The 12,153-nt window shown below is 31.2% G+C and overlaps 1 protein-coding gene across 4 annotated transcripts in view; it reads left to right on the forward strand.

Moving 5' to 3' along the window:
* The window catches only part of LOC124366414 (transmembrane protein 47), a 431,582-nt gene that overhangs the window by 415,058 nt on the left and 4,371 nt on the right, over positions 1–12,153 (forward strand). The window lies entirely within an intron of this gene.

A 12,153-nucleotide genomic window follows, 5' to 3' on the forward strand; every position in this document is an offset into this window, starting at 1 on the left:
ACATTTGCCTTCATTATGTGTTGTAGAATGTGAACAATAGTTTCAAAGACTAAAGTTCAACCTCTTTCCTAGATAGATTGCATTACAGATAATGATGTTCCATTATGTAGCTGTCTTTCTGTGTTTGTATTTCAGAAAATAATTACTGCATTATAGTACTGTATAATTTTCTTTGACTCGACACTTACTAGATGTCAGACAGAAACCGTTTTGGATGTCAAACTGAAATAAATGTATATTATCTGCTTATCTCAACGGTGAATAATGTAAGACTAGAAAATTCTGAAGAAAACGAATATTAGTCTCTTAAATTTCCTACCAACAAGTAACATATATAGTAGTTTCATATTTTTTAGGTTTGAAGTAACTTTAAAAGTTTGCCACTCTAAATTTATTTTCTTCATTTTTACTTATTTCAACATCGTTAATGGGCATAATTAATAGAGCTTTGTTTTTTAGTTTTAAAATGTATATATTTTTCAGGATTTAAAATTAGGTTTCTGTCTTTGAATAAATTATTTATATTGGACAGGGTAAAATAGCGTATTTTCCAACTTCTTCAAATGTTCTTCCTGATATCTTTACAAGCACAAATTAGTGTTAGGTAGTAGGATATAAGTACTTCTACTAACTAGTAACTTAAGTAAGTTCTAGTGTTAAATACTTATCTCATGAAGAAGGATACCACCTCTGGATATAAAACTAATATTACATACTTGAAAACAGTACACTTATTCCTATAATGTATACAAATTTGGTCTTAATTACAAGTTTATGAATTATGAATTTTTAAAGTTACAGTTTGGTTGAAAAGCACCAAAAGCCTGCACCTTTTTTCCATTCTCACAGAGATAAAAATTTAAAGTTATTGTTTGTAAATACTTTTTACTGTGTATGTCTAAACACAGGAATCATCAAGCTGAATTTAAATGTAACTCTCATAATTGTAGCTCTAGTTAGTTTGTGGTTAACGTTCAGACTCGGGGAATCTACACTTTTCAATCAGAGAGGAGTTTGGCGATGACTCACACTATGAATATAATGTTGTTTAAGGACCTATTCTGGAGGAATAACAGAAGTACATATACTGTATAAGTTTGATAAGGAAGCTTTTCATTGGCTTAATATGTTGGAATTAGCTGTCTAATGGAAATAAATTTGTCTATGGGGTGTAATAATAAAACAAAGCACCCTTGAAACTTACAAATTGTTGTTTTTGAGTACAATACTGACGTGTGTTAGGACAGAGCCCATAATCAACCTATTGAGTGAATCTAAAATAACCATAAACCCTTGAGTGATCAGTTTTTATGGTCTTTCATCTAATTGGCTAAAAGGGTTACTATTAATAAATTTGAATTGGTTCCCAATTTTAAAAGGTGCAAAATTTAAAAAATTATTTTAAAATCTTTATATTGTTTAGACAGTATACCATTGTTTAGACAGTATACCATATCTATAGAGAGGGTATTTCCTTGATTATTATGTACTCTCCTTTAATTTAAATTAAATGTAAAATAAATAAAACTAGTATTTAATTAACAAAAATCTGGGTTATGGTTGGCTACTGTTTTGTAAACACAAGCAATGTTTTGCCTAGTCGTGTTAGATTTTGTATTTGATAAATTTTGTTAGGGACAGGTAGTTAGTTTGAAAAACAAAATAGTTCTCACCTACACCGTTTTTATAAAAAGGGTAAAGTAAAAATAGTGTCCAGTAGCTAAACAATGTTATAATGAATACCTCTTACTACTTAAAGTACCGAAATGTTCAAGGAGATTACTTGATTTCTATCCCCTATAGTTTTCTATTGGCTCTGTCACCCTTGTCAGCCTGTTAGTGAACCACTGCATTATAGAATGGAACAAGTAGAAATGGATCATTATTAGCATTTTATTTGTATTAGCAATCTAGTTTATATTATAAATCAATGACAAGGGTAAAATAGAGTGTTGAGAACTCTAAGAGCTTTAATCTCAACAAATTATTTTAAGTTTTTCCTCTATTTTGTTTTTTGGAGTATTTTACTATAAATCTTAGCCTAAATAAACTCCATGAAATATTTTCAGTTTTTCCTCCATTCTATTTTGTAGAATGTTTCTAACTCTTAGCAAATCAAACAACTCTTAATCATAACAAATTATTCTCAGTTTTTTCCACTTTGTTTTGTAGAGTATTACTAATTATTAGCTTAAACTCAATAAGTAACATTTTTTCAGTGTTTCCTCCATTCTATTTTGTAGAATGTTTATAATCTTAGCTTCAATAATAATTATTTCCAGCAGTACTTTCAGTTTTTCTTCTATTTTGTTTTTTGAATGTTATTACTAAAAATCTTAGTTTAATCTCAATAAATTATTTTCAGTTTTTCCTCCATTCTATTTTGTAGAATGTTACTAACTTTTAGCTGTAATCTTAACAAAATGTGTCAATCAAGATTAGCATTCAAACAAACGTTCCTTTACACATTTTGACTTCACCGATAAACACCAAATGAACACTAAATATGTTCTGAGAAGTATTTAGAACACAAAGTTACAATATATTGCTGCATCGATAAATTTTCTTCGATGTAAGTCAATTAATTAGGTAAATTAGGAGGAGAGGGGGAGGACCGACTGCAGACAGGAGGAGTTGAGCCTGATACCGGCTGACTAACTTAATTGAATTTAAATAACGTAACAACTCTCTTTGATGAGACAATGAGCGTCGGCAGACGGACAGACACCTTTTAATTATCCCGAGAGTCTGTCGGTCCTTCGCCTTAATTGGTTTTTGTCTTTTGAGCCAGGTTTGTTTGTCTTGGACGAATCCTCCTTTGCGGATCCTTAATTAAAGGTTTTTAATACAAGTAATAAAATTTGTTCCCATCGGCTTCGTTGCATTTATAATGAAGAAGTGAACAGTGGAGCTGTGCCTGTAGGAACAGTCTTTCACTGACATAGAATCAAAAACTTATTTTCTATACGACTCCCACTTCCGTATTGCAGTGCTATGTATTCTTAGCTATACAGGGTGATTCAAAACTAAACAGCAATCTCTCGGGAGCTTATTCTATAGCTAAAAACAAGTAAAAAAGTTCATATAACCATATGCCCGGAAACGCTTCGTTAGCGAGTTACGCCTAGCGAAAGATTTCGCCCGTATTTCAGAACCCTTGGTGAAGTCAGGCCGTATAAAAATGGTAAAGGTAGTTACAAAGATACAAATACGATTGTTTTTTATGTTTTTATATCTGACAAATTTATTAAAATTCGTCCCAGAGCTGTAAATGCAATACTTTCAGAGATATCTTACGTAAAACACAAGAATTGGTGCAAAGAAATAACACATTTTTGTGTTTAACGTAAGATTACTTCCATAAATGTTAAATAAAGGTCATTTTTTTTCTTAAACAGATTTGTAGAACATTTAATTCTGAAAAGATTCATGTGAATTACTTAGGAAAAAAATTAATAATAGGTATTGAAATTTAGCTTTATTTAAAAATAAAACAGACGCACAAAAATGCATATTCTTATCTGCATAAAATATTAACTAATGTTTAGGTTGTGAGTAACAGCTGATCATTTATTCTAGACTGAACATTAACATAAAATGTATTTACCTTTATAAAACTGTAATAATCACCTATAATAGTTGCTCAAAGTGTCCTCCGTTGTTAGCAATGCACGTTTTCGCACGACGAATCCACTCTTTTCTAGCGCGTTTCATAACGTTTGGAGCATTCTTGATAGTTTCTGCCGCCTCTGTAATGCGATTACGTAACTCCTCTATGGTGTTAATCCGTTTTGAATAAACAATTGACTTCATCCAACCCCATAAGAAAAAGTCTGCTGGCGTGAGGTCAGGAGAACGTGGTGGCCATTTTACTGGTCCATTTCGACCAATCCATTGTCTACCGTATGTATCATTTAAATAGTTTTTCACATCATTAGAAAAATGTGGAGGTGCTCCGTCGTGCATAAACCATGCATTTATTCTGTTTTGAACAGGAATATCTTCCAAGAGGGTAGGCAGGTTTGTTCTTAAAAAATTTAAGTACGCTACTCCATTAAGTCGATTAGGGAGGAAAAATGGACCAATAAAATTATCACCCAGAACACCAAGCCATACATTGACTGAAAATGTATGTTGAAAATGCCTCGTCGCAGTTTCATGTGGGCTGTCGTACGCCCAAGTATGGGTATTACGAAAATTTACAATTCCATTTCTAGTAAAACAGGATTCATCAGTAACGAGAATACGCCGAAGAAAATACTGATGTCGTAAACAATTTCTTCTTAACCAGCGGCAGAACATCTTCCGTTTATTAAGATCTTGCGGTAATAAGTCTTGAACACGTGTTATATGGAATGGGTACAACTGTGCTTCATGAAGTGTCCGCCATACGCTTGACTGGCAAATATTTAACTGACGTGATAATCGTCTGGTGCTTGTGGTTGGTGATAATTCTACAGCATTTATTATTGCTTGTTCATTATTATAGTTCCTTGCGCTACGTTGACGACCAGTATCTATTCGCTTCGGTTTAAAGCTACCAGTTTCTCTAAGTCGTCTCTCCACAGCTTCAAATGTTTTGCGATCAGGTGTTCTTCGTTGTGGAAAAGTATCACGATATTCCTGAACTGCAGCTAAACCATTCTTGTTAACTTTGCCGTAAATCAGTATCATGTCCGTATACTCTTCAAACGAATACATACCATTTACATTATCTGCCATTATTTACTAAGATAATTACATACACTTTTATAAAAATATTTAATAAAATATTTTAAAAATAAATATTTAATAAAATATTTTAAAAATAAATATTTAATAAAATATTTTAAAAATAAATATTTAATAAAATATTTTATACACTTGTATAAAATATTTCCAAATAATCACAGGATCTCACAAAATACAATCTTCACACGCCACAATACAAAAACCTCCATAAAGGTTATTCAAATATTACTTCATGAACTTAATTGTTGATCAGCTGATATTGCCAACCTTTGCAAAGAAAATATGACGATAAAAAGTGTTGAATAAATGATCAGCTGTTACTCACAACCTAAACATTAGTTAATATTTTATGCAGATAAGAATATGCATTTTTGTGCGTCTGTTTTATTTTTAAATAAAGCTAAATTTCAATACCTATTATTAATTTTTTTCCTAAGTAATTCACATGAATCTTTTCAGAATTAAATGTTCTACAAATCTGTTTAAGAAAAAAATGACCTTTATTTAACATTTATGGAAGTAATCTTACGTTAAACACAAAAATGTGTTATTTCTTTGCACCAATTCTTGTGTTTTACGTAAGATATCTCTGAAAGTATTGCATTTACAGCTCTGGGACGAATTTTAATAAATTTGTCAGATATAAAAACATAAAAAACAATCGTATTTGTATCTTTGTAACTACCTTTACCATTTTTATACGGCCTGACTTCACCAAGGGTTCTGAAATCCGGGCGAAATCTTTCGCTAGGCGTAACTCGCTAACGAAGCGTTTCCGGGCATATGGTTATATGAACTTTTTTACTTGTTTTTAGCTATAGAATAAGCTCTCGAGAGATTGCCGTTTAGTTTTGAATCACCCTGTATAAAGAAGATTTAACTTGTATTTTTTATTGTGGTCCCAACATTACAGGATTTTAAATTTTGTGTGTTGTCATAAAATGAGTTCTAGGTTTTGTTTGAAATTTTACTTAATTTAAGTTTATTGTTTAGGGAATTTAATAATATTATGTAGCAATGTTGTTGAAATATTTTTTTATTATTCAAGTGTTAAAAGAAAGCATGTAAAAAGATAGCAATATTTTGGTTGTCTTGATTTAGGCTAAAGAAAATTGTTATACCTGTTGCAAAAGTTTAATCAAACATATACTTATTTTAAATCAGGTTTTCAGCATGTAATTAAAATTTGTTATTAAATTACCTACCTAAGTACCAGGGAACCAAGAAATTACAGTTATTGTACAACATTTTTTCTATATGCGTTTTAATTTAATTTTTAAATTTAATAACATAATCATATTTTAATTACATGGTGTAAACCTCATTTAAAACAATAGTATACGTTTGATTAAACACAATATGTGATTTAATCCTTTACTCAACACGTATCCATCTAGATACGTCATCGTGACATTTACTATTCTGCGCATTGTCACATTCCTAATATGTACTGCCAAGAAAATAGATAAAACTAAAATGTCTGTGAAAAATAATATGTAACTAAGGTAAAGTACGTTTAGTATGCTTATCAAATAGTTATTCTATTTACATCTACCTATTAAAATTAAATTCTTATTCAAGTTTGTTTACAGTCCTCCTGCGTAGACTAATGGTTATAGTCTCGGCTCTCTAACCGAGAGATCATGGGTTCAAATCCCGGGGAGGTCCAATCATGTACTTATAAATAAAAAACAGTGCACTTTGAAGCCGGCATAGCTGATGCTTAGGCTTAAATGAGAATAAAAACAAAGTTTGTTAACACTTAATAGTTTATACACACAGATGTAAGAATTCACCAATCAAATTACTTAATTTTATCATAAATATTTTTTTAACGGAAGTTGTTTTGTACAGCTAAAGGCTTGTCATCTTTTAATTAAAATCATTGCAGTTCAAATTGTAACCAAAATATATGTTTATTTGTAATTAATATTGTTACAGACGTTTTATTTGGAGGAAGAGTTTAGAATAATATCTTACAACTTTCTTACACTAATTTTTAATAAACTATGTTTACTGTAGACTCTCAAAGCCTTCGATTTCTGGTTCTAAGGCTAATTAAATTAACTTTAATTAATGTAGTCTGCTTTTTAATTACTTTTTTAACTGTTTAGGACAGGGATGCCAAAATTATTCAATTTTTCTGTAATAAAATATTAGGACTTTAATTTAACGAGTAACTGTGATTAATTCTTTATTACAGGTATCTAACTGCATGGTTAGTTTATTGTTATAAAACTAATAACAAATTTATATATATTTTACGATATTTGATTAAGAATTCTAGTGATTCTTCTTCAAATTAATTACTAAGACAAGCAATTCCTTATTACTTTCTCTTTAGTCACCTTCAGTCCGTAATCAGAAAGCACTCTTTCTAATTAAGTAAATTGAATCTTTGTCGTAGCAGAGACACAATAGATTAATTTCCATTGTATTCTCTTAATTTAAAATGTTTCAAAGAGTAAAACGTTATTTATGTTCTTCTTTTTTATGTTCACTTCACATTGTGTCTATTAGTCGAGACAAAATAGTAAAATTTCTCTCCATTATGAAAACATATTTTTTTATCGTCACTATAATTAAATTATGAAATTTCCTTGACATAACCGAGTTTCTTTAATTCTGGCTACAGTTACATTTTATTATATTTCTATTTATGTAATGATTAAACGATAAAATTAAACAGTGCACATTGAAATTATTAATATTGCTTCATATTCCAGGAGCCGAAAGCCAATTTGCATTTTATAGACACACAACCTGATTATTACAATTTCGAGAATCTAATATTGAAGGTTCCAATTTGTATTGTATAGGTACACAACCTGGATCTAACAACTTGGAGAATATATGATTGAAAGTTCCAATTTGCATTGTATATGCACACAACCTGATTATTACAATTTCGAGAATCTAATATTGAAGGTTCCAATTTGTATTGTATAGGCACACAACCTGGATCTTATAATTTGGAGAATATATGATTGAAAGTTCCAATTTGCATTGTATATGCACACAACCTGATTATTACAATTTCGAGAATCTAATATTGAAGGTTCCAATTTGCATTGTATAGGCACACAACCTGATTATTACAATTTCGAGAATCTAATATTGAAGGCTCCAATTTGTATTGTATAGGCACACAACCTGGATTATTACAATTTGGAGAATATATGATTGAAAGTTCCAATTTGCACTGTATATGCACACAACCTGATTATTACAATTTCGAGAATCTAATATTGAAGGTTCCAATTTGCATTGTATAGGCACACAACCTGATTATTACAATTTCGAGAATCTAATATTGAAGGTTCCAATTTGTATTGTATAGGCACACAACCTGGATCTTATAATTTGGAGAATAAGTGATTGAAAGTTCCAATTTGCACTGTATATGCACACAACCTGATTATTACAATTTCGAGAATCTAATATTGAAGGTTCCAATTTGTATTGTATAGGCACACAACCTGGATCTTATAATTTGGAGAATATATGATTGAAAGTTCCAATTTGCACTGTATATGCACACAACCTGATTATTACAATTTCGAGAATCTAATATTGAAGGTTCCAATTTGCATTGTATAGGCACACAACCTGATTATTACAATTTCGAGAATCTAATATTGAAGGTTCCAATTTGTATTGTATAGGCACACAACCTGATTATTACAATTTCGAGAATCTAATATTGAAGGCTCCAATTTGTATTGTATAGGCACACAACCTGATTATTACAATTTCGAGAATCTAATATTGAAGGTTCCAATTTGTATTGTATAGGCACACAACCTGGAGCATAAGTGATTGAAAGTTCCAATTTGCACTGTATATGCACACAACCTGATTATTACAATTTCGAGAATCTAATATTGAAGGCTCCAATTTGTATTGTATAGGCACACAACCTGATTATTACAATTTCGAGAATCTAATATTGAAGGTTCCAATTTGTGTTGTATAGGCACACAACCTGGAGCATAAGTGATTGAAAGTTCCAATTTGCACTGTATATGCACACAACCTGATTATTACAATTTCGAGAAGCTAATATTGAAGGCTCCAATTTGTATTGTATAGGCACACAACCTGATTATTACAATTTCGAGAATCTAATATTGAAGGTTCCAATTTGTATTGTATAGGCACACAACCTGGATCTTACAATTTCGAGAATCTAATATTAAAGGTTCCAATTTGCATTGTATAGGCACACAACCTGGATCTTATAATTTGGAGAATAAGTGATTGAAAGTTCCAATTTGCACTGTATATGCACACAACCTGATTATTACAATTTCGAGAATCTAATATTGAAGGTTCCAATTTGCATTGTATAGGCACACAACCTGGATCTTATAATTTGGAGAATAAGTGATTGAAAGTTCCAATTTGCACTGTATATGCACACAACCTGATTATTACAATTTCGAGAATCTAATATTGAAGGTTCCAATTTGTATTGTATAGGCACACAACCTGGATCTTACAATTTCGAGAATCTAATATTGATGGTTCCAATTTGTATTGTATAGGCATACAACCTGGATCTTACAATTTCGAGAATCTAATATTGAAGGTTCCAATTTGTATTGTATAGGCACACAACCTGGATCTTATAATTTGGAGAATAAGTGATTGAAAGTTCCAATTTGCACTGTATATGCACACAACCTGATTATTACAATTTCGAGAATCTAATATTGAAGGTTCCAATTTGTATTGTATAGGCACACAACCTGATTATTACAATTTCGAGAATCTAATATTGATGGTTCCAATTTGTATTGTATAGGCATACAACCTGGATCTTACAATTTGGAGAATATATGATTGAATGTTCCAATTTGCACTGTATATGCACACAACCTGATTATTACAATTTCGGGAATCTAATATTGATGGTTCCAATTTGCATTGTATAGGCACACAACCTGATTATTACAATTTGGAGAATCTATGATTGAAGGTACCAATTTGTATTGTGTACGAGGTTCTTACAGTTTGGACAATCTAAGATTGAAAGTTCCAATTTGCATTGTATAGGCATACTGCCTGGTTCTTACAGTTTGGAAAATCTAAAATTCTAGGATACGTATTAAGGGTATCAATAGCAACAAAATAAAATCAGTTAGCCACTACTAAATTAACCAACCAAATGCCAACATATTACAGAAAACCAAAATCGCCATGCAGCATCGAACCATAATTAGATCTAGACTTGACCCAAATTGGTAGATTTAAAACACTTCAAATTGATTGTTGACTCTTACATTACAATATCATCAAGGCAACTTGTCTCTATGAATTGATTTTTGCATGATATTTAATCTCACCATGTCCGAACCGGTCAGCCTCCTCCTTGTGTGTTGTTTCCGTTGTTCTGTTTTTCTGTGTTGTTCTGGTTAAATATTGTCCAATGCTCTTTGTTGTGTTTAAAGACTGATTTTTTAATCAATAGGCATGTGTTGTGGAATTTTATCGACCAGCTAGATCCAAGATGATAAATTAGGAGATATGACCCCTGTCTACAGGCCTCCAAAATATCTCATCAGCTTTACTTTTTTCTTTAGGATTACCGTGTATGACACCAGTAAACGATTTAGAGTTAGACAAACTATGAGTACATATCGTCACTACAGCAGCAGAAGTGGGGGTAAACGGCAAATGTTTGTTAATGATTTTTGAACATTTCTTGTAACTATTTATTATACCCGATTTCATTATTTTTCATTATTACTATATGTTGCGTTTGTAAATAAATATAAAATTAAATTTTGTTTTGTAGCTTTGTTTTTTCCTTTACGAGTCTCAAGATGAACAGGAAAATTAACAGCCCACATGCATATAGCAAATTTTTAATTTACTCAAAAAAAACATCATTGGTGAGCTCAAATTTTTTGGCAAAAAAATGTTCACATTTACAACCTTAATTAACCCTTAAAATATAGGTCTGATTACGGGCATGGTCACCTGAGGAAACATTTTAACAGAGTCAGCATCCTACGGGAGGATCCACTCTGTAGAATGTGTGATGAGCAGGAGGAAACTGCTGAACACCTGCTTTTTGATTGTCCTGCAATAGCAAGGGAGCGGTATGCCATCTTTGGTAGCTTGGACAAGGGTGGTGAATTTCCCCAAGAGGACCTGATAGGTTGTTTTCGGCGGTTTGTAAACTGCTGAAATCACAGACTGGTAGGCCTCATGGTGTGCTTACGGTGTGTGCAAAAGGCCCTTGAGGCTTAACCCTTTGAGTGCCACGGCATATTTCCCAAGTCATACGCATAAATTGCCGGAGCATTTCCTTCTGTTTTGCAAGCGTGTGTGGAAAAAAACTATTCAACCGATTTGAATAATTTTTTTTTAGTTTGTGTGTTATAAAACTAGGTATTTTTTCCATATAATATTATAATTTTATTTTTATTTACACAAAAAGAATATAGGTTATAACAAAAAACTAAAAAATGAAAAAAAATAAATTTCAAGTTTGAACTAAAATTTTATTTATACAATATTTTTTTAATTTTTTTTTAGCTATACCATATGAAAGAGCATGAAAAACTGAACAAAAATCATGCATAATATGGTGTGTTACAGTAATATTTAACCAGATACTGCAATATATACAAAATACAACATTTTTGTTCAAGTTTGTCAAAAGTTTAGAAACAATATTATAACTATCCTATTTCACTCAATGAAGTAAGACTACTGTAAAATACTAATTATATAAAAAGTATATAAAAATATACACAGGCCTACAATATAACCTTACTTCACCTAAAATCAATAGTTTGATTGGAACTTGCATTTTACTTCATCACCAATCCAACAATAAAATATACGTCACTAAACACGAAAAAAGAAGTTTATAAATGCATTGTAAGTTTTACTGAACACAATTGCAGAATAGTAATAACAACAGTTTTCAGCATAAACACACGAAACTAGCACAATGTAAACACACAACAAACGAAACTGTGTAGTTAATGGCAACAAGTAGCAGCTGACCAACTATTGCGTCATCTGTTTTTTTTTCTGTTGGCAAATAACTACAAGGGGGCGGTGAACAATAAAAATCAATCACAATTGATTGTTCGAAACTTGTAGATTGCCGTGAAATAAGTTATTTGTCAAAACAAAAATGAATTATATGTGATATTAATTAAATACAAATCGTCTACTGGGTAGATGCCGGCAATTTATGCACATTTAACAACATCTACTATGTAGACGCTGCGGCACTCAAAGGGTTAAGTGCATGGCAATAGGCCGCCCCATAGAAGAAGAAGAAGAACCCTAAAAACATGCATTTTTTTGCCATGTATAAAAATATATATTTCATATATAATAAAGGAGATTTGCAACACTGGCTTGTCCAGAAATAAATTCACATGTGCAGACTTACTA

This window comes from Homalodisca vitripennis, chromosome 7 (genome assembly GCF_021130785.1).
Source record: "Homalodisca vitripennis isolate AUS2020 chromosome 7, UT_GWSS_2.1, whole genome shotgun sequence".
In the NCBI taxonomy this organism is placed as follows: Eukaryota; Metazoa; Arthropoda; class Insecta; order Hemiptera; family Cicadellidae; genus Homalodisca; species Homalodisca vitripennis.